The 23,321-nt window shown below is 40.0% G+C and overlaps 1 long non-coding RNA gene across 1 annotated transcript; it reads right to left on the bottom strand.

Moving 5' to 3' along the window:
- Nucleotides 1–2,798: 2,798 nt before the first annotated feature.
- On the bottom strand, nt 2,799–7,859 carry LOC127165193 (uncharacterized). Its single transcript, XR_007827754.1, has 7 exons — nt 7,155–7,859; nt 6,505–6,537; nt 6,339–6,414; nt 6,144–6,231; nt 5,912–6,054; nt 3,750–3,818; nt 2,799–3,176 (listed from the first exon to the last, which is right to left on the bottom strand). It is a non-coding gene; the product is annotated as an uncharacterized LOC127165193 (long non-coding RNA).
- Nucleotides 7,860–23,321: the final 15,462 nt, after the last annotated feature.

The following is a 23,321-nucleotide window of genomic DNA, read 5'->3' as shown; positions in this document are numbered from 1 at the left end:
CAAAAACAAACAAAACAAAAAAGCTTAGCATTTTTTTTTTTAAATCTTTTGTAACATTATAAATGTTTACTATCACTTTTGATCAATTAAATGCATCCTTGCTATTAAAGTCTTCCCACTGAAAAGAAAATCTTAGTGACTCCAACCTTTTGAACTGTAGTGTACACAAAAAAATGAGGCAGCACAACTGTTTTCAACAACACCGATAATAATCAGAAATGTTTCTTGAGCAGCAAATCAGCATATTACAATGTTTTTGAACACTTACAACTGGAGCCCTCCAGGGCGGAGGTGGGACAGGCGACGCCAGAGCCCTCCGAGGCAGGACAGGAGGCGGGGCGGTCCTCCAGGGCGGAACAGGAGGCAGAGCAGGAGGCGGAGCAGCCCTCCAGGGCGAAACAGGAATCTGCGTCACGGTCTGGGACCTGGGGAAAGCAGGGACAGAGGAGGCAGACAGAGTAGGGGGAGAAGGCGCAGCAGCCCTCCGGGGCGGAACAGGAGGCGGAGCAGGAGGTACCGCAGCCCTCCGGGGCGGAACAGGAGGCGCCGCCGCCCTCGGGGGCAGAACAGGAGGCGCAGCAGCCCTCCGGGGCGGAACAGGAGGCGCAGCAGCCCTCCGGGGCGGAACAGGAGGCTGCGTCATGGACTGGGACCTGGGGAGAACAGTGACAGAGGATGCAGACAGGAAAAAGGGAGAAGCAGAGAGTTTAGCGGTTAACGCCCCCTCCATAAGAGGTTCTACGGCGGGCGCCGACACCTCTGGAGGCATTGGCGCAGCTTCTCCGATGGGGAAGGCCTCTGGAGCAGACTTGAGACCAGACGGGACCTCTGAAGCAGGCTTGTGATCAGAGGGGAGCTCTGGAGCAGGCTGGAGACCAGACGAGAGCTCTGCAGCAGGCTTGAGATCAGACGGGAGCTCTGGAGCAGACTGGTGAACAGACGTAGCCTCAGGGGTTGATTTGTGAACAGACGTGACCTCAGGGGCACAGTGTGCAGCCCACATACTGAGAATGGTGATCGCCATCACACTGGCAGACATAATGTGACTTGACTCTGGGCGGTCAGACGAGACGTTACTTGACTCTGGGCGGTCAGACGAGACGTGGTGAGGTTCTGGACCAATAGACGAGACGTGACGGGGCTCTGGGCGGTCAGGCGGGATGTGGCTAGACTCTGGGCCGTCAGGCGGGACGTGGCTGGACTCTGGGCCGTCAGGCGGGACGTGGCTGGACTCTGGGCCGTCAGCAATAACTTGACCTGGCTCGTGAAGATCAGTTGTGGCTTGACCTGGTTCGTGGAGATCGGCTGTGACTTGACCTGATTCGTGAGGATCAGTAGTGACCTGATTTGACTCATGGAGCTCAACGGTGACTTGACTTGGCTCATGGAGATCAGCAGTGACTTGATCTGACACGTGAAGACCAGCGGTGACTTGAACTGGCTTGTGAAGATCAATGACTTTACTTGACTCAGGAACCACGGCTGTGACATTGCTTGACTCAGGAACGACCGACTCAGGAAGGGCGGCCATGATGGGTGCAGACTCAGGAGCAGAAGACATGACGTAAACAGACTGTGACCTGACGGAGATGTCCTGAGCAGGCTGTGGCTTGACAGACGTGGCGTTAGCGGGCGCTGGCTTGACAGACGTGACGTTAGCGGGCGCTGGCTTGACGTTGCTGGACTTGGGAGCTTGACTGGACTTGGGAGCTTGACTGGACTTGGGAGCTTGACTGGACTTGGGAGCTTGACTGGACTTGGGAGCTTGACTGGACTTGGAGGCCTGACTGGACTTGGAAGTTACAGCTGTAGCCTGACTTGACTCTGGAGCAGCGGCTGAAGCTTGACTTGGCTCTGGAATAACAGCAGCAGCTTGACTTGGCTCATGAGGAACTGCTATAACCTGGCTTGGCTCATGGAGATCCGCTGTACCGGGACTTGACTCGTGAACAACATGGCTTGGCTCAGGAACAACAGCTGTAGCGTGACTTGACTCGTGGGGAACAACTGTAACTCCATATAGCTCAGGTATGGCAGCTGTGACGTGACGGAGCTCTGTTTCCGCCGCCATCTTGTGACCGGGCTCCGCCGTCGCCGCCATCTTGTGAGCGCGCGCCGGCGCTGCCGCCATCTTGTGAACGGGCCCCGCTGTCGCCGCCATAGCTTGAGCGCGCTCCTGCACGGCCGCCATCTCACGAGCGATCCAGGCGGCAAACGTGTTTGTGGGATCGTGCTCCGGCATGACCGCCAATTTACGAGCGGGACGCGCAGTCGCCATTGCTGCGTTGTCGCGTTCCCTCTGCGCGACCCCCACGGTGCACGGCGAACCCACACACAACAGTGCAAAGTTCAAAAATGCCTCGAGCGACGAACGCGGACCCTCGCGTCTCAATTGTGTGCGGAGGGGCTGGTTCCCGCCGTCGCAAAAAATCTCAATTTTTATACAGTCCGGGAGAGTGGAATGGTTTGATATTGAGAGAAACTCACGGGTGTATTGATCCAGTGTGTGTGATTTCTGTTTAATCCTGCAAAGAATTATGTCCGTGTCCATATCAGATGAATGTCCGGGGTGAAAGCTGCTGGATCCTGTGGTGATGGATTGTTCTGTAACCAGGAGTGATTGACGAGAGGAGAGCGGATCCATATGCGAGCTTTATTAAACGAACAAACAGGTACAAGGTGAGCAGGCAGGGTCGAGACAGGAGCAGACAGGAATGTAACAGGCAATCGAAGAGAATGATCCGATAAACAAGAGCGATAAATCACAAGGCAGGCGGCTAGACAGAGGTAAACGAGAAAACCAGGCGGGGGATCAAAAAACCAGGAACTTGGAACAGGAACTAGGAACACGCTAGGAAAACAACAATACAATAACAACAATCCATGAAGTGCAACTGGGGAGGACCAGGGTCTTTATAGAACGCCTGATTGGTCACGGGGGCTGACGCAATCAGAGCGGTGGAGGATGGGAGATGCAGTCCAAGATGCAAAGTAACAGTCAGAGTGTGTAGGTGAAGCGAGAGTGACATCTGGTGGTGAGTGGACAACGGGACACCGACCAGATTCGTGACACACACATTCTCAAAGAACTTACGTTCTGATGAATACTTCCGTCCCTCACGGCTGCCTTCTTCAGTGGTTCCCAGACTTCCTCATTTTTCACCTTTCCTTTGAATCTACACAAAAAAAATAACAGAGAATTTGGATAAGTCACCCCAGACTTTTTTTGATGGTGGCCACAAACTGTCAAGGTGCCTTTTGAAATCTTAAGTGGTTCTCCAGCTTCTAAAGTAAAGGCAGAATCTGGGGCCTTATTCACAGAGAATTTTATCTTACCACTATGTGTCCTAGCTAGGATATTTAGTTTAAAACCTATTAACAAAACTCTTAAGAGTCTACAATATCTAAAAAGAGGGTTCAGTCAATGCATAGGCCAGGGATCCTCAAATCTGGCCCATGAGATCCACTTTCCTGCAGAGTTTAGCTCTAACCCTAATCAAACACATCTGAGCATGCCAATCAATGTCTTCAGGATCATTAGAAAATCACAGGCAGGTGAGTTTGATCAGGGTTGGAGCTAAACTCTGCAGTGGATTGGCCCTCCTGGGTAAGATTTGAGGAACCCTGGCATAGACTTTCTTTTTTGTTAAATTTCCACACTGTGCATGGGTTGGAGCTCTTAATACTGAACTCTCAAAGTGCTTCCAGATAGACAAATGTAACTTTAAACTGTACAGTACATTTCTTACACAAGGCCATGGCCCCAGATCCCCCAGGCAGACCAAGGTCCAGCTATCCTCCATAGTCTCAAAAAAATCCTGTGGGAAACACAGCAAAATGATTTTGTGTATGATTTAGGCATAGGGGAGAGTAGGGCTGCACGATAAATTGCATGTAATTATCACGCATGTATAGTCAGTGAAGCCAGTTTCTTTGATTAGTAGTAAATTTCCATCATCTGCATTCAGCTTGAACGGCAATTTATACATGGAGTCGTAAATCACTCACAAGCTACGCAAAATTGTGCTCATAATCGCAGATGAATCGCATTTGATTATGAGCGTGATTCTGCATAGCTTGTCAGTCATTTACGACTCTGTGTATTAATTGCCGCTCCAGCTGAATGCACGTGATGGTGATTTACTACTAATCAAAGAACCAGCTTTATTGACTAATGCGTCTGACAATCGCATGCGATTTATCGTGCAGCCCTAGGGGAGAGTCTTTACAATGGTCAAATTCAGGCCAACTACATTTTTTTTTTTAAACATGTTTAAAAATGACCAGGAGCTCGGGAGGTGCAATACAATATAAGTGCAATATAAAGAAACAAAAATAAAAAATAAATAAATAAATAAAGTTTAAGTGCATGTACTATACTTAAAGGAGAATAGTCATCCTATATGTGTTTGTATACATATTTGTAAGGAGTGTCATAAGAAATTATATTTTTTGAAATTATGACACAGTCTTTGCAAAGTGAACAAGCAAAGAAGATCAAATACCCATAACAAAAAAGGTAAAACAGCGATATAGGACGATTTTGAAGTTGAGGGAGAACATGAAATGGGAGTTTTTCGACATACACTAACTGTCATGTACCGAAAAAAGAGTTTAGGCAGAGCAAGACAAGACGAGCATTTGACATTAAAAAGTATATAAATTGTATTATTTTTATGAAAATAACTGATCGTTTCACTAGATAAGACCCTTCTTCCTCGCCGAGGTTGTTTACAACCACATTTGGGATCGTTAACAAACTCGGGGCACCATAGAAGTCTACTATATAAAGAAAAATGCTGAATTGAATCCTCAAAAAACATAATTTCTTTATGACTGAAGTAAGAAAGACATGAACATCTTGGATGACACGGGGTTGAGTACTAGGGATGCACCGACACCACTTTTTCAGTACTCGACCGACACCGATGGTTTTATTTTTGGTACTTGCCGATTCTGAGTACCGATATCAATGTTTTTTTAATTTACCGGTAAATTTATAAAATATTGGGTACAGAAACTAAAAGAATATGTAAAATGTTAGTTGGTTAACTTCATTTATCAAATAGATACAGTCAAACCAAAATTTATTCAGACATCTTTTCTCACATTATCAGACAACATTTCTCTGCAAAATGGAACTTATCATTTTTGATTGATCCCAAGTGATCAATTTTACTGTATGAAATTTTTTTGGGGTATAATATGTCACACTTTTACTTTATTTTGCTGATTTACATAAATGAACTATAGTGTCCTGCACATTAATAAAACATAAATAAAAATTATACTAGTGTCTGAATAATTTTTGATTTGACTATATCTTTCAGTTATATCTACACTTAGTTTTTGCTTAACACTTACACCTAAGTTTTCGTTACTTTCACTGTTCATTTTTTGCTCTATGGTACATCATCTTTAATTTATTAGCATTAGAGCTGCTCCATTGCAGCAGCTACTGTAATCATGCGTTTTGTTGTAATAATGCAGGGAACTACTTGTTATAAATCTCCTAACAGTGATATTTTCGCCAATAAAGTTGTGTGTGCTTTATAGTGAATGCCCCTATAAATTTTATATTTCCAAATTAGTTTTAATCCAAATTATGCATGTGCTAAGTGAGCAAACATCAATAAAGATCACGCAACAGAATTGCGCTCCCCCGCCCCCCTCTCTCTCCCTATCTTTAGATAACTTGCGCATTGTTTTACTTATTTATTTTTGACATATCTGACAGAACTACAAACTTCTGAGTAATGTCTGTGAGAAAACGATATTAACTCGTCAAGCTCGTACAGTACCTCATACCGGTATCGGTGCACCCCTAATTTTTGATCTGAAAGTAGACTTTTCCTTTAAGTGATACCTATCTAGTTATGAGTAAATTGTGAAATCCAACCCTGTGGATTACCTGCCTCTCCTCCTGAGCATTTTGTCGTGTGGGTCCAGGAAGGCTTCTTGTATGTCTGGATATCGATGCACAACTCTTTCAACCATGAGAAATGCAGTTCCAGGGTGTCTTCACATCTAGGGCAACAGAATGGTCAGGCAGGCCTGAAATATAAACATATAAGCCACTAAAATCAATTTAAATCTATAGTTGTGCCTGAGTGACACTAAAACAATGAGGTTTAGTTCTTCACCCAGGATTCGCTGATTCCTATGAAACATGATGGATTATTATCTTGCAGCCATTCATTTGGAGATGGTTTGGATGATATGCAGTTATTTCTAAAGAGGAAAGAATCAACAATACAAAAACACCAATAGCAGCATTGCTGGTCCTGTAGCTTATATCAGTTTTTCAGTACTGAACAAGTCAGGAGCCAAATCAGTACCTGTTCTCGATAATCATCCCTACTCATAATCATAATAGTTGTCGGCTTGGTGCTGCCCAGACTATCTCTCCTCCTGCTGACAAAAATGTTAGTTTTACAACAATGAATAAAATATTGAGTCTACTAGGTAGTAACAAATGGGCATCTTTTCTAATAAGCAACTCACTGAATCATTGCCTGGTTCACTGACAGTCAGGACCTAAAGAAAATTAACCACTTGTTTATTAAAAGAAAATTAACCACTTGTTTATTAAAAGATTTGTTAAAACGAACGTATCAGATCTATTTGTAAATGAAAGGTAACGTTAACTAGCATAAAAAGCAAGCATGTAAAAACACCTTTAACACCAATAGTGAGCAAATGACACAATTTACAGGTCTGTTGCTCCAGGGGAAATGCGGAAATTATTATTCCCACATACACTGAAGGTGATTTCGCTAGCATCGGTCTAATTAAACGTTTAAACAGTAGTTTATATTCAAGCTTACAATATGGCTAGCATGAGCAACATAAAGCGAGAGTGGCAGGCAGTCAAACAAGCTATTACGGTTGAAGTTTTTTTTAATTTGACAGTGAATACTGTATAGTTTATTGTGTTACATTTTAAACTGAACTAAAAAGAAGGAATACATTTTTTTCTCATGATTTTAGCAGTTAACGTTACCTCAGACCGCGACATAAGCGAACCAAACATGGCATTTATTTACGAAATTAATATAGAAAACCTACAAAAATACAAAACACTAATCATCTTACATGATATCTAACGTTATATCATCAAAAACGATGAATAAAAAATGATTTATAGCGCTTACCTTTTCCTTCGTGTCCGTCTGCTGGAAGTTGACCGTTAAAGTGACGGGCACGCGCACTTACGCAGTACACAAAAAGTGACGTGCGCTGGTTTAAATGTTCACTTGTCCCATGCCGTTTTTCAATAAATTTCTTCTGTCATTCACAAGCATAAATTATTGCTATTTGCTAACAAACTATTTGGTTTTTGTTTTGTCATTAATTTGCTGACAAATATATATCCACATTTTAAATGACGGCATAATTATTATATTTCTATAACAATTCATGCCATCATGCAAAATGCTTGATTAATTCAGTATATTTCCCTTATTATAGGCTATCCAAATGGTATACACCTTAAAAAGATAGGCCAAATACATGTAGTGCAATAATATGACAAGTTATCTGCAGACCAGCTGACCACGTCGCTACAACGTTCCCATGCGACTAACTAGCGACGTCTTTTGAGGACGTGCACAGGACGTTTCTGGGACCTTAGCCAAAATTCTGAAAAATGGAACGTTACCACGACGTCCTCACGACGTTGTCAAGTAATGTCACGCTGACCAAATGACGACCAACTGGCGACGTCCTCACAACATACTGTGTATGCTGGGTAGAGACCATAGGATCACGTCCCTACAACGTTCCCCATGGGACCAACTAGCAACGTCTGTAGAGGACGAGCCCACGACGTTTCTGGAACGTCACCAACATTCTAAAACCTTGAATATCTCTCTAGCATGTATAAATGGAATGTCAGTCTTGACGAATAAATATCTAACATTTTAAATTGTAAGCATTTTATATTTATCAATTGTAAATATATTGAAAATGAAATACTGGTAGACCTATACTATACAGACCAGGGGACCACGTCGCCACAACGTTCCCGATGGGACTAACTAGCGACGTCTGTTCAGTGTTGCCAACTCCTCAGTAAGGAAAGTAGCTATTGGCTGTCCTAAAAGTAGCTAGAAGGCGCTAAATGACGTCATCGACTAATTTGCATAAACGACCATATGCATGTAATTGTGATGGACGCTGTAGAGAGCGGAGTAACATCGCTGGAGAGACAAAAGGTGAGTAAAAACCACCCTGAATATGTTTAGAACCACAAATGAACTTCTAATGTGGATTCTTTTTTTTTATTTTTATTTTTTTTTTTATTTACGATTCACAACCCTCCTCCTTTATCCGGGCTTGGGACCGGCAATAGTGACCCAAAAGAGACACTCTGGCGGAGTTAATTGTTTGTTTTTTTTTTTTGTTTTTTTTTTTTTTTTGTTTTCTTTTTTACCTGGCCCACTTAGGAGCCTATAAAACATTAACATTTTTAACCTTTTTTTTTTTTCTTTTTAAGTTTGGTTTTTAACCCTATGGTCCACTAAGAAACCTACAGTAAACTCACAGTAAAATATTAACATTTTTAACCATAACATTTTCTTTGTATACAATCTTTTTTTTCTTCTTCTTCTTTTTCTTAAGTTTGGGGTTTAACCTTATGGTCCACTTAGGAACCTACAAGAAGTCACAGTAAAACATTACCATTTTTAACTATAGTATATATATATAAAAAAATTATACAATCTAGATTAACAAAAGAGATAATAGAAAGAAAATGGGATATAGTAGAGAAAATCTGAGAAAATGGTAACTAGTCTGGCCCTAATTCAGGTTAATTGTATTTTTTCATACCCCCCTCCACATACAGACAGGCTGTGCTGGCTCACAGAAAGAGTGGCTCGTCGTCATTTTGGACAAGGCTCTCTATGGCAGGTTCAGCAACTGAGGGAGCTGACTTGAATGAGTAAGCAGCTGATGTGCCAAAAAGCTGCAAAACATTATCTGGGAGCTGATGCTCATAGCAAGCCTCACCAGACAGCTTCAGTCCATATCGGATGTACAGGATGGAGTTAAGGGTCTGCAAGGACATCTGATTTCTGAGCTTGCTTTTTACCACACTCATCTGGCTGAAAACTCTCTCGACTTCAGCATTCGAGTGTGGTAAGGACAACACAGACACAGCAGCCATGGCAAGTTCTTGAAATGGGTTGATATCAGCTGCATCTCTGAACTTCATAATCTCACTCCAGAAACTCATTGTGTTTTTTGTCTCATTCCATTTGCTAAGGTGGATGGCACGCCATTGCTGGACAATTTTGTCTATGTCTGCAGGGGAGTAGCCGAGGAGCTTGGCTATTTTTCCTATTTCTCCAGGGCTCTTATTGTGCTTTAAAGTTTCCTCCACATTAAAAACTGACATGTACTGCAATGCTTCGATGTTGTCCGGCAGTCTCACCCTCAACTCATTAGTGAGAGAGATGGTGAAGGCTACACACCGCTTTCGGACATTGATTTCATGCTCCGGCACAAGATGGAGCTCAGCTGCCTTTGATTCAAAAAGGTAACCAAGGTACGGTTTGGGACTGATGTCTCCATCTATTGGCCCTTTAAGAACATCCGTTTTTGCCAGTGGATTCAGCACCCTGCTACTCACAGACTTTATCAGGCTAACCAAGCTTTCAAGTAGCTTAAGAGGATCTACTTGTTCACCCTCAAAAGCCTTGATGGCCAACTGTACCTCACCTAGCACTGACTTCAAAAATGTCAGATACAAAATGTTTTGAGGGTCGCTATACATGGAATACAACACCTCAGCCATGTAGCAGTGTTCACTGGACTTGGTGACTGAGAAATGCAGCCTAAGCTCCTCCCACTGGTCCAAAATGCGTGAAACCGCAGGTTCAATGGAGAGCCAACGTGTGGCACAGACCTTTGTTATTTGTAAAGGTTTTTCCCCACAGTTGATGGTCTCATATATGGCCTTGTAGGCCTCCCTGCGCTTTGGAGACACTGAAAACCAGTTATAAGTCTCTCGTACCAGGTATTCCACGCTACGGGGGATGGTGTCATTGGAAGCATGACTTACAGCAAGCTGCAGAGAGTGGCATACACAGCGAATAAGAACAAGATCTTTAAGGCCATACTCTTCCTTCAGGACTTTATGGACCCCATTGTTAACCCCTGTCATGACAGAGGCATTGTCAGTCCCTATCCCCAGGAGTTTCTCTTTTTTTAGACCACACTTCACGAGGAAACCCACAACAGCACAGGCTATAGATCTGGCATCTCCTCCCTCCAATTCAACAAGCCCCAGAAATGTTGAGACAACTGTCTGCTTGGTGTCACTAAAGTACCTTATCACAACCCCCAAGTATTTAGAAACACTTATATCTGTGGACTCATCGAGGAGGAGGCTGAAACGCTGATCACCCACATCTGCAACCAACTTTTTGAGGAAGTATGGTGCTAGAACACCATTAATCATCTCTGTGCACTTTGTCCTGTGCATTTTGAAATGGGTAGCTGCAGTGGAGTCTGAGAAAGCAGCTCTACATGCTTCTCCAATGTGGTCACATGCTAGCATGGAACAGTGTTCAGCGATAGCTAATGCCATGGTGGCCTCAGCCTTTTTAGCAGAGTCAATTTTTTGAATCATAAATGGCAGGCTTTTTTGGGTGGAACTATCATAAGGCTTTGCCTTTTGAGTGTGTTTTTGAGTTGCCTTGTGTTTTTTTACATCACTAAGTTTGGCATAGAAATCAGCCTTACAATACAAACAGTATGCCCGTGTATTGTCTCCAATAAACGGCTTTAACCAACCTTTGAATTCAGGGTTTGATTCCCACTCCTTTCTATATTTTTGTGTGTACAGTTTAGACATGATGAACTGGCTAGCTAGTTTAACTTATGTCACAGAAAGGCACAAACACGACGAGATAAGTAAGTGGACCAGACGAGTAAGTGACTGAGGCTGTGTGAGTCAAACTAAATGCAGCTTTTTATTTTTGTTAAGTGATTTAATTATTTTAGACAAAGTACATTTTACATTTTAAATCCCTTGCTGAATGCAAGACAGGGCGGGATCAGCCAGCGGCGGCTTCACGCACATGATGCGCGATTCATTTGCAGTCAGGACACGGAGGGGTGAACATCTCCGCGCTCTGACTGCAGCTGGGAGGGGCTGGTGCACGAGAACTGGGCCGCCTGTGAGTGCTTTGCCACGGGGGATGGGTCAAACGGCAGCACCCGCTGCTCGTTGAGAAGAGTAAGAACAATGTGCGGTTTCACGTCAAAAAGTCTCTAAAAGTCTCCAATAACACCAGTAAAAGTCGTTAGATTTGTCGCTAGTCGCTTTTGAAAATGTGTCGCTAGAGGGGTCTGAATACTCGCTAAATATAACGACAAAGGCGCTAAGTTGGCAACACTGCGTCTGTTGAGGACGTGCCCACGACGTTTCTGGAACGTTAGCCAATATTCTAAAAAATGGAACTTTGCCACGACGTCCTCACAACGTCGCCATAAAGTAATGTAGCGCTGACCAAAGGACGACGAACTGACGACGTCGTCACAACGTACTGTGTTTGCTGGGATGTAGTAATAATCTGCGTCCTCATGAGAAACTGTCTGTATGTAGGTGCGCTGAACGCTAACCGGAACCTCCCGAGCCCTAACAAGTAGAAGGCGGAAGTAGTTGTGCAAGTAGTCCATTGTCACCGACAGAGTGTCCCTAGTGCCATCTGCGCCCCTGCTCGGCTCCAAACTCGAACGCTTCTCACGGAATCTCTCAGTGCTGTTTAGTGGTCGCGTAATCGAGATCAGTCAAAGAGTAAACGCATTTGTTCTGAGCTCACGCTGCGCTGTCTTTATAGGCAAAACTCATAATGATTCGTGCGGCGCCGGCGCGGTTCATAAGTTGCGCTCTCCCGCTTTTGGTGCGTTTAGCAATTCGTGCGCGGTAAAGAAATGGCAGCGCATATGTTATCAAATTGTTATCGCTGCTTTTTACCGCTACCTCTGGTCAAAAAGCAAGTGCCGTCACTTTGTGTTGACATTCTGAAACTGCAAATTTTGAATTTTAATTTGAATTATGTTTGGCGGGCCACATATAATACATTTCAATAGACAAGCTGCGGGCCGTTTGAAATTCATCCACGGCCGCATTTCCCCCTGCGGGCCGGACTTTGGACACCCCTGTCATACAGAGAGTCAAAACTCCAATGCCCCACCAGGTCCTCATCACCGAGTAACAGACTGGAAGACAAAGAGAGACACTGAAACAGCCAAAACATGATCATCTGACTGACGATATCAGAGACTTTCATTTCTTCCATCGTGGGCAGGTACTGCACTGTTGTACTGGACAATGCTGATAAAATGACGCTACCCTCTCCTGACGGTATGCTCTGCTCACATGCTCTGATAATAATAGCTTTGTAGGACTATACATTATTTTGATAATTAGTTATATCTGATTCTGTTTCCTTGAACTGAATAAAAATAATATATTGAGATTTAATATTCATATATTTTCTGTCCAGTTTTATTGCTACTTGCAATAACGTGGTTATTTTATTGGCTTGTGATTTTTTTTTTTTTTAATTAATTAATTTATTTATTTTTTATTGAGTATCATTAATATTATTGAGTTAAATTAAAAAGTCTTACAAAATGGCTATATTAATAAAATAATACATAATTATTACAAAGCAGTTTCAGTTTCAGCCAATAATTTTCATTTCAGTAGATCCCTAGATTTTTATGTAAAAAGAAACATTTTCAGGGTGATACAAGACCCCACTGTGAAATTATCTTGCTTCTTATACTTGCCACATTGTAAAAAATGTAACACAAAATATGAATTTCATCATATTTTATTACCTCAAGACGACTCGCAGTACCCGCTGCAGCTGTCTGTCGTCAGTTGTAGCGTTTTTTGTCATAAAATAACAGACCACAAGATGGTGCAGTTGATATCAGAAATGAGAATTGCCATTAGCTGAGTAAAATTATGAATGAATGACGCATAGTAGTTCTGCTCTAAGCATGGACAAGTTTTTGAAGAGACAACAAGTGGCAGGTAAACGTAAAGTAGATGATGAATCTACTTCTAAGATCGCAACTACAACAAAGAGAAGAAAATATGAGAAGATCTGTTTAAAAAAACAATGAATACTGTTACATAGTACAAAAAATAATACATAGTAAAGCTGTATGCTTTACTTTTAATGTTTCTACTCTAAAAGTGACTAGTTACTTGTTTTGTTTTTTTTTTTTTTTTTTTTTTTTTTTTCCAGTAAGTTGTCACACACTGAATTTTAATTATTACGTTTCAAATAAATCCTTCTGAAGTTGTGTATGTTTATGTATAAATGCAGGTGTGGGGCTTGATTTTTTTTTTTATTCTGCAAAAGGGGGGCCCGGCAGAAAAAGTTTGGGAACCACTGGGTTAAGGTGTGGAAAGTTCAAAAGACATCATACAATCATACAAGATTATGTGAGTTCTTCAGCTGAAGCTAAGTTTCATCAGTTTCATCAGCTGAGATCCACTGCTTTACGTGATTCTGCATGTCCAAAAATGGGATATTTAGCTAAAACTGGATGAAATGATTTTCATCCACAGGGCTGATTTAAGCCAAAATAATGTCTATTTTTTATTTATTAATTTTCAGTTTTGAAAGTAATTCTTTAGATTAAAACGAAACAAAACAAAACAAAAAACATTCACAAACTGGTAGAAAAACACTTTGGCTCTGATGTTTGTCTTCCTCTCTGATAAACCTGCTCTCTGCTGCGTCCTGCTGGTCTGGATGAAATCTCTCCATAGAGCAATACAGCAGATAGGAAGTACGACACAAAGAAAAAAAAAAAAAACAAAAAGATAAAAAAAGAAATGCCAAGTTTACTATATGATGGTAATTGAAGATTTTATTCAAACAGAAAGCAATTCAATGCAAAAGCAGTTTTACAGACGCTCAGTATCAGAATAACAGGGTGAATACTTGCAATCTGGACACTTTAGACTTCTGTAGTTTTACTGTGATTGTCACCTCAACACTTCAGATCAACAAATGAGACTCATGATAACAGCCAGAATAAGATCATAGTAATATAGCGCTGCTCGTGATGGAGCAAAACATGAAGACATCAGAGGTTTGGTGTCACAGATCACCCTAATTCACACCATGCACTGTTAGACATCTCTGTAATTTCTACAGTTATTAACCGTATATCACCCAGTTTAATACTGCAAATTCCCTTTGCAGTAAATAACTGTAATAACCATTGCATTATGGGAATTTTCTGTGACGTCAGACCCCAAATACAGAGACTTACTGTATTTTTTTAAAATTGCAATATACCACTGTATTTTCTGTAATGGCCTCACTGGCGGCATACTATTGAGGTCGTGTTATTTTCATCATTTATTATATTTGGATCGACAAGATTTGCCTTACACCGTGTCTACAACGCCGCAACAGCTTGGGACGGACTACATCGGATGTGTTGCATCGCTTTTAATGACTGGAAAATCCTTTTGTCCTTCATGTCAGACACAGCGCGAGCGCTTGAAGTACATCTGTAAGTCAGAAATATACCGGGGCATTACTTTACTGTAAGCATCCACTGTAGATTGTATATTTAATGAGTTCTATATTGTCTTCTTTTGTCGAGTCGCGCTGCGCCGCGCCACTCGTTTCCGAGGAAGACGCTGATTCAGCTGACAGCGTCGCGGCGTTTGCACAGGGATGAACCCGCGAGAGCGGAAGAGTTGCGGAAAACATCCGCGCTGTGTGTCCATGCAATTTACGAGAGATTAAGACCAGCAAGTAAGGTAAAAAATATATACACGTTTGTCTGAGTGTTTGTCAGATTTTTGCACACCATTTTAACCTAGTAATATTTACCTGTCAACATGGCAAACTTCACTATAGTAAACTGCGCTGTTCGAACGGCGTTTGTCAGCTTGTTAAATTAGGTCACTGAATTAAAATAATTTTCAACGAGCAAGGCTTATCTTATATTAACATTAGGTTAACTAATGTGAAATTTTGTTCAGGTGTTAGTATAATGTTGGCCAGTAGCCTATTGAGAAAAAAAAATCGTATGTTAGCTATGTTAGACAAGTTATATGGCTAACTGTTAGCTGCCTTTCTAGTTTTAGAATTAGTTTGTTATAATTATTAATGGAATTTAAGATTTACTGCATTTTCTGTGTTTGTGTTTTAAAGGCAACTGCAATAAAGCATCAAGAAAGACATGAGCATGACAACCACTCAGAGACTGTCAGTTCATGGTAAGAGAACAACTATGGTTTGAGATGTTTGCGTATTCTATGTGGGGTGTTTGCCTTTTAAAAGTGTGCCATTTCTTCTACTTGTTTTTCAGAGAAGACGTTTCTGTCACTAACAAAGTGGATGGTGAGCAAAGGTGGTGGCCACGTTTTGGAGCAGACCTGGGTTTTGCAGATGGCTGTGTATTCTTTGGCTGCATGGCTTTTTCTCCATTATGTTTCTGTTGCCTATAGATTATTTGTGAGGATACAACATAATGCACTGCAAAACATCCTAAGACAGCGGAAATGGTGAAGATGCACTGTTCCAGCAGTTTAAGGCTGTATTTTTAAGTGTTATACATGCATTGTTTTAAATAAAGTATTTGATATTTTGTAATTATTGTATTTGTTTTAATTGAATGTCAGTAGTACCTATGTAGAGTAAAAATAAATTAAATTTAAATGAATTTAATATAAAATTATAAAATCTACTGAAATCTATATTAAAATGAATGAATTACAGTAGTATACTGTTAAATTTGACCTTTTTAATAGTATTTGGCTGTAAAGCAGCTACAGTTTGCAACTGTAAATGAAATATGGTTTGCTACTGTAAAACCTAATTACAGTAACTTACTGGCAACAGTGTTACTGTAAAAACCCTTTGAAATGTCTAACAGTGTGAGAAACAGTAGTCTATTACAACAATAAGAAAATGATGCTAATTTTGTAATTTCATTCTGAAAAATTAATTAATAAATATATTAGATAATAGAAGCAAAACCACAAGAGGACAGGATGAACCTATTTCTCACAAATCCCCTTCTTCTTGTCAGAGCATGAGCAATCATTCCAGCTGTTCAGGGTCTCTGTTTCATAATTCATTTCAATACAGTCCTCATTCCCTCCATAGTCGTTTGGTTCACCTTTGAACCAAAACCTGAACAACATATATCAGATGTTCAGTTTTTCAGGAAAACGAATTAATGAATCAGCAAAACTCACAGTATAATAGCATGTTTCAAGAGTAAACTAAAGTAATACAGAAGCTTGAGCAGAAGTGAAAATGAAGAAAAAGGGAGAAAGAGTTTTCTTAATTGAATTTGCAGTATGTAAGATATCTTTATTTGTGGTGTTTGTGGAAGAGTTTTGTCTTCAGCTGTTTTCTGTAGGTTGTGATTGCCTCATTTTTAAAAAGAGAATCAAAAAGACTAAAACAAATACAGCGATGTTTATCACTTACCCTTGTTTCAGTGTTGAATTATCCACCCATTTCATGTTGCCCTCCTGCTCTGTGTCAGACAAACCAATCCACACTCTCTCTGCGGTAAACGAAGAAATGAGCCTCTGTGTGTGAATAAAAACAGGAATAAGTGTGATTCCTCTCATTCAGTAACAGACACTCACACAAACTCACCTGCTTCTCTTCGCTGTTGATAATGACCAGATCAGCACCACGATCCCTGCAGTACTGCCTGCTGTCAGACCAGCTCTTCAACTCATTGGACATGAAAACCCAACCTGAACCACACAGATACATGAGCGTTATAAAACTGTGTGCATTAAGATTAAAAGAGCAAGGAAACAACAACATAAAATTGCGAGTGCACTGACATTGTTTAGATGCTTCTTTCTTCAGTTCCTCACTTAGAGAAGTGACTCTGCTCTCCAGTTCCAGTTTCTTCTGATTCAAAGAGCTGAAGTTGTTCTGCAGTTGGTGTTTTTCGTCCTGTAAGCTGTTGATGGTTTGATTGAACTCTTCAACTGTGTTCTTGTAACTCTTCATCAGGTCTCTCTCTGCTGTGATGGTGATGTGCTGCAGTATGATGAAGACCAGCAGAACAACACAAATGAGCCCGAGACTCACTGTCATCAACACCAAACATCTACTTCCTCCTGAGAAACAGGAAGAAAACACACAAATAGCAATTGATACCCTTTATATCATTAGAAATCCAGTTTCAAATTAGCCTTAAAGACAGTCTATCTTTGTCTTTAGACAATGCTGTAGCGTTTTTGAATTCGGTAACACTTTATTTTGATGGTCCCTTTTGAACATTTTGTTGACAATAAGTAACACTGCACCTACGCTGCAACTCTCATTAGAGTATTAGTAGACTGTCTGCTTAATATCTGCTAACTCTTTATTGTGATGGTCTCCCGGCAGACATTCTACTGACTATAAGTAACTTTGCAAGTACATGTCAACTTAATCTAACCCTAACCTAACCACTCTACTAACACTCTAGTCAGAGTTAGCAGATATATAGGTGTAATGTTACTTATAGTCAACAGAATGTGTTAAAGGGACCATCAAAATAAAGTGAAACCTTGATTTTTTTTTTTGTAAGACAAACATTGCTATATCGAAGTGCCGCTGCCACTGTAAAATAGCCAAACAAGTACATGCTGAAAAATGATCCCATGTTAATACATTTAATATAAATGCATCTGCGACACCATTTTTGCTCTAAAGTATTTTTTCTTACTGTGCTTTAGATCTTTTTCTTCATCCTTGCCGTGACCCTGAGTTTGAGGTCCAGTTGTGTTCTTAACAGCTCTGCATTTAACATTTTCATAAATGCTCTCTATGTCCATTATTCACTATGTCTTACAGCAGGTCTTCACAAATGAACTGTGATATTTAGAATACACACAAGTGTTTTTTAAAGTGTGCTAAATGTATACAGGAAGTGGTTTCATTTCACACTAGGCTTTGGTGTGAATGACGTCCTTTTTTTCGCACCTAAAAACTCTCCGCAGAGCTGTTCTACTATATTTGTGTTTTGCTTATTCAATCATATGTTATCTGCTTCAAAAGCCAACAAGATGAGTCCAAACCGGACCTTTATATTGATGATGCAGGAAACTTGACAGCAAGGGTTGTGGCTAGAACGGATACAGCTACAGGTGGAAGTTAAAAGTCGCACCATAAAAAAACAATAAATTAAATCTGCTGCTTGTCAGATTGTGCTTTAATAACATATGAACCTACCCCAATCCTAAACCTACACTGTAAATAGAAGGAACACATAAATAGAAGGAACGCTGTCATTCACACAAATACAAAACACCATCATGGTAGCACACAAGTAGTAATTGTTGTTTAGCGTCACAAAAGTTAATGTTTCTTTTTTTTTTTTTTTCAATACTTTGTATTTTAGAAATCAACGAAATCAACAAAGTGTCTGTTGAGTAGTCCCTATAACAGAAGACTCAACTTAATTTGTGGTGCTTCTAATTAAGTGATAAAAAGAAGATGCAAATGTTGTATAAATAAATATCACGACTACTCATCTTTGCACCAATAAAACGTGCAATGCTTTTCGTTTCTACCAAATTAGATGTAATATCTAAGTATTATATTAATATTTAACTTACATTGGAAAGGTTTTTGTGACCTCTCACGAGATCTCTCATGATTTATTTCCAGAACATGATGCAAGATGGGATACACTAAGCCTCGAATATTGCTCCTGAGCCGTATTCAAGATAGCGTGGATTTAGTGTGCATTAAGGGCACTGCACTTTGACATGTTTAAGACCTGGGACAGTCTTTCGCACTTACTTCCTGTTGTGCGCAGACGCTTTCAAGTGGCCAAGACCGCAAGCGTGGCTATTTGGACAAGGCATAACCCTAACCAGCAGCATGTGCTCTGGATCTGATGTTTGTCTTCCTCTTTGATCACTTAAGTCTGATAAACCTGCTCTCTACTGCTGGCTGGAGGAAATCTCTCCTTCTATAGAGCAACAAAGCAGATAAACAAACATGAAGTATAAAATGAAGAATAAAAAAGCCAATATTATTTTGGTAATGATAGTGGTTCCATTTCACACTGGCCTTTGACAAGAATAACGACTTTAAGTCCAACCTAAAAATTCTCTGCAGAGCCGTACTGCTATACATAATACTGTTTGTATTTTGTACACTCTGTCAGCTTCAAAAGCCAACAAGAGGAGTCTGTGAATATTCACATGGACTCAAACAGCCTTAAGGTGTGAATCAAGTGTAAAAAAAACAAAAAAAAAAAACACGATCTGCAGCATGTAACTGATATCTGTAAGTCTAATTCATGTATTGTGAGACGGCAGCTTTTTGCTAACACTAAACCGACCTGTGTTCGACCTGTATTCTTCTGTCTTGCATTTTTTTGCACTTACGAAATATGGTCAAAAGTAATGCAAGCCTGTGAACCCATGATTTGCAAGAGAAAACAACAGCTTGAACTGGAAAACGGATTGACTGTATGTCAAACCAATCTGCAAGTGTAAAAAAAAGCAAACTGTTGCAAATGTCTAAATGACTTCCCGACATAATCCGATATGTACTGTTCCATTGTTGTGCCCAATTTTGACCCCCTGCCAAATTATTACCGTCCACATTGAAGTCACTACCTGATTGCCTAATCCTAACCCCTCCCCTCCCACTTGGTAGGAGGTCAGAACAGGGCACAACAATGTCTTTCTTTTACAGTAGCTGCGCTTTGAGTTTTGGCTCAGTTCTCTCACTTACTGAGTTTTGCAGGCTCAAGGGGGAGCGCGGGTCCACCTTCTTCTTGTAGCCAATCAAACGAGGCTTTCGCTGACTTTCGATTTACTCTTATCTGATTAGTTTGATCATTTATCTTCACTTAGTTCAGCATTGTTCCTTCTGCCAGAAGTATACTTTTAATGTACACATACATAAAAAAAAAAAAATAAAAAAAAAAAATAAAAATAAAATAAATAACAACTCAGTTAAAACATGATATACAGGCCCAGCTCCTTTGGGTAGGGGGGTGTGGCCATAAAAATGAAATGAAAAATACTTTTTTCCCCCCTTTTGCTTTGTTAATTTGCTAATTATTTAACTGAAACATATGTAGTGTAGGCCTATTTATTTAATTCCTATTATGTGTCATTTTGTTAGTGTTTCCTCTGTTTTCTCCTGTGCATGCAAAACTAAACCACTGAAAAGAAAGCCACAGAAAAAGAAAGAAGAAAAAGCTTATTAAATTCAATTTACAACTAATTTAACTCTTTCATTTTGTTTTTGAAAAAACTTGCCAGCCACCACCATTTTTGAACATTTTCACTAAAATGTTATGACCTCCAGTATGAATATCTGAACCACATCAAAATACAAAAAAAAAAAGTTTTATTTTAGCTTCAAGCATTCTTTTTATAAACACTTCATAAGGGTTATATACTTTTTTTTTTTAAGGGGATCTCTTATGCAAAAATCATGTTTATAAGGTGTTTGAACACAGATGGTTGGCCACAGTGTGTGAAAACAACCAGCCTATAATGGTAAAAATTCACCCAATATTTTTTTTTTTTTTTATAATCCCAATAAATCATAAACAGTCTCTCTGAACACACAAATTTAGATTTCTCCCTATGATGACGACGTCGTAGGGAAAAAGTCCCGCCCATTTGTGGCGCTCTCTGGCCTATTACCATAGACATAGCCTTGAGTGAGAAGCAGCAATCCGCCATTACTGTTTTCTTGCAGGAGAAAGAGGCATTAAAAGCGTTCTGTGTTAGGATGCACCAACGAACATAGGAGTCTCCCTCCATCTGAGCCACTGAGGACAATGTGGTTAACTTTCATTTTCGAAGGAAACGTCCCGGAAAAAAAATAAAGTCCCAGATATGCTTAGTGATCAATATCAGCACCCATCACTACCGTCCTCTTCTGAAGAAGGGGCCGGGAGCACCAGCTCATTTGCAATTAAAGAGACAAACACAAAAACGGCAGTTTTGGCAGTTTGTTAAAACTGCCACTTTTTCAAAAAAGTGGCAGTTTTAACAAGCTATAAAAATTATCTGATGGGTAACTCGTCACATATTGACGCTCGGTCAGAACCCCTTTGGCGTCACTTCTTGACACTCAGGTTACCCCTTTAGTGTCATTTTTCGATGTGCAGGGTCCTCCAGTACTTTACATAAGAAACCAGTGGTGTCAATGTGCTGATGCGAAAGGCACTTGGAATTTTATCATCATGATTAAATTATATATTGGGTAATAATATTGCTATTATTGCATATATGTTGGGGAGTATCTTTTTGAATGAGATGTGAGCGTGTTAACGGAGCAGGATCAATTTCAGCGATTAAAGCCTTCTGTAATTCAAATAAAGATATCGTACAGCTTCAGAAGACTCAGAATGCAACAGGACTTGTTTATAATGCTTTTATACTGCTTGTTTATGGTCAGTTTTTTTTGCAATAAATACCTGTGACTGTACTTATATTTACCTGTTGCGTGTTTTATATTGTTAAGAAGTGGTTTAGGTGCTCCAATTAAAGTATACATTTATATAAAATAATTTCTATTTTACCAAAGGCATGCAAACCATTAAATTAAGACAAACAACTGAAAACAATGGAGGATGCTGTGTGTCGAAAAGTGACGCCAAGGGGTCCTGACCAAGTGTCAATATGTGACGAGTTGGGAATGAGAACGTGTTGAAACTTCACATACACACTGTAGGGACATCAGAAACTTATTTTACATCTTGAAAAAGGGGCATAATAGGTCTTTAAATAAAAAAAAAAAAAAAAAAAAAGTAAATTCTTTGATAATGACATCAACATTTCTGCAATTAAAGCAAATAATTTTGAAAAGTTAAAATAATTCCATGTTAATACATTTTATAAAAAAGCAGAGTTGGCGCACTGTTTCTTTTAAAGAAAGATTGAAATTCTATGCCACATTTCTCATTTCCTCAAACTTTAGTTAGACTATTTCTGCTTCAAAATAAATGTTTTACTTACTGCACTTTCAAACTTTTCTTTCATCCTGGCATTGACTCTGTATTTGAGATGCACGTGTGTCCTTAATATCTTTTTTTTATATTTTCGTGCCCTCTAATTCCATTATTCGCTCTTATGTCTGATAGCATGTGTTTACAGATGAGTTGTGGTTGAAAGATAGGAACGGTTTATTTTTTATTTTAAGTATGGCGCTAACCCTCAATAGGAAGTGGCTTCATTAGTTTAGACAGATAAAAATACTTTGAATTTCTCTGCATGCAGGCTCACCACCCTTAAGCAGGCCTAACTGGACCTTTTAGTATTACAATGCTCTAGCAACATTACCAAACCTATAATACAGTTAGAAGTATATGACATATTACATTCTTTGACTGTAAAACATCAAAAACTGGCAAAATCATTGTAACTTCAATGTACAACAATGAAAGTGATGTGACGTGACGTGTAGCCAAGTATGGTGACCCATACTCATAATTTGTGCTTTGCATTTAATATATCTAAGTGCACACTTGAGTAATGAATACGCACACACTGTGAACACACAGCCGGAGCAGTGGGCAGCCATTTTTGCTGTGACATCTAGGAGTAATTGAGGTTTCAGTGCCTTGCCATTTTTTGTTTATTTATTTAAATTATTTACTTTTTTTTTATTTTCTCACTGCCATGGTTATTGTTTAGAGTGTGGCATTCACACGTTCCCCTCACCTACACACATTTCCCGTCAGTACTGAGAATGTAGGTGGGGGAGTGAATGAATACTCTCACACACTCTCTCCCATTGACTCTGGTCTCCAACTGGCTTTTCCTAGTTGTGAGATCATTGACCCTGGTCTCCAGCTCCAGTTTCTTCTGACTTAAAGAGTTGAAGCTGTTCTGTAACTGGTCTTTCTTTGCTTGATCTCTTGAACCACACTGTAACATGTATGTAGCTTATATTTCTCTCTCTGCCGTGAGCTTGATATGCAGTACTACAATGGCAGCCACCAGGAAAATTCACATAAAGCTAATGCACACAGTGCTCAACACAACACACTTATTTCCTGACAAACCTCCTGCAACACAAGAAAACATCAAAATTCAAATAAAAATGTTAATCAAACTTCGTGTTGAAATAGATAGGCTTTTCAGAAATATGTTCAGTATTACACATATGGATCACAAAGTGCACATGCAACAATCGAGAACAAATGCAGGAAACAAAAAAAAAAAAACAGCAACTTCTCTTTATTTTGCAGAAACTTCATTTTAACCAGGGTCCAAACTCAACTGTAAAAAAATCTTTTTTGTCCTCTAATTTAATTAACTGCAT

The sequence above is a fragment of the Labeo rohita genome, chromosome 1 (assembly GCF_022985175.1).
Source record: "Labeo rohita strain BAU-BD-2019 chromosome 1, IGBB_LRoh.1.0, whole genome shotgun sequence".
Lineage (NCBI taxonomy): Eukaryota > Metazoa > Chordata > Actinopteri > Cypriniformes > Cyprinidae > Labeo > Labeo rohita.
Note: the sequence above shows the minus strand (reverse complement) of the source record. Positions and strands in the feature narration are given on the sequence as shown.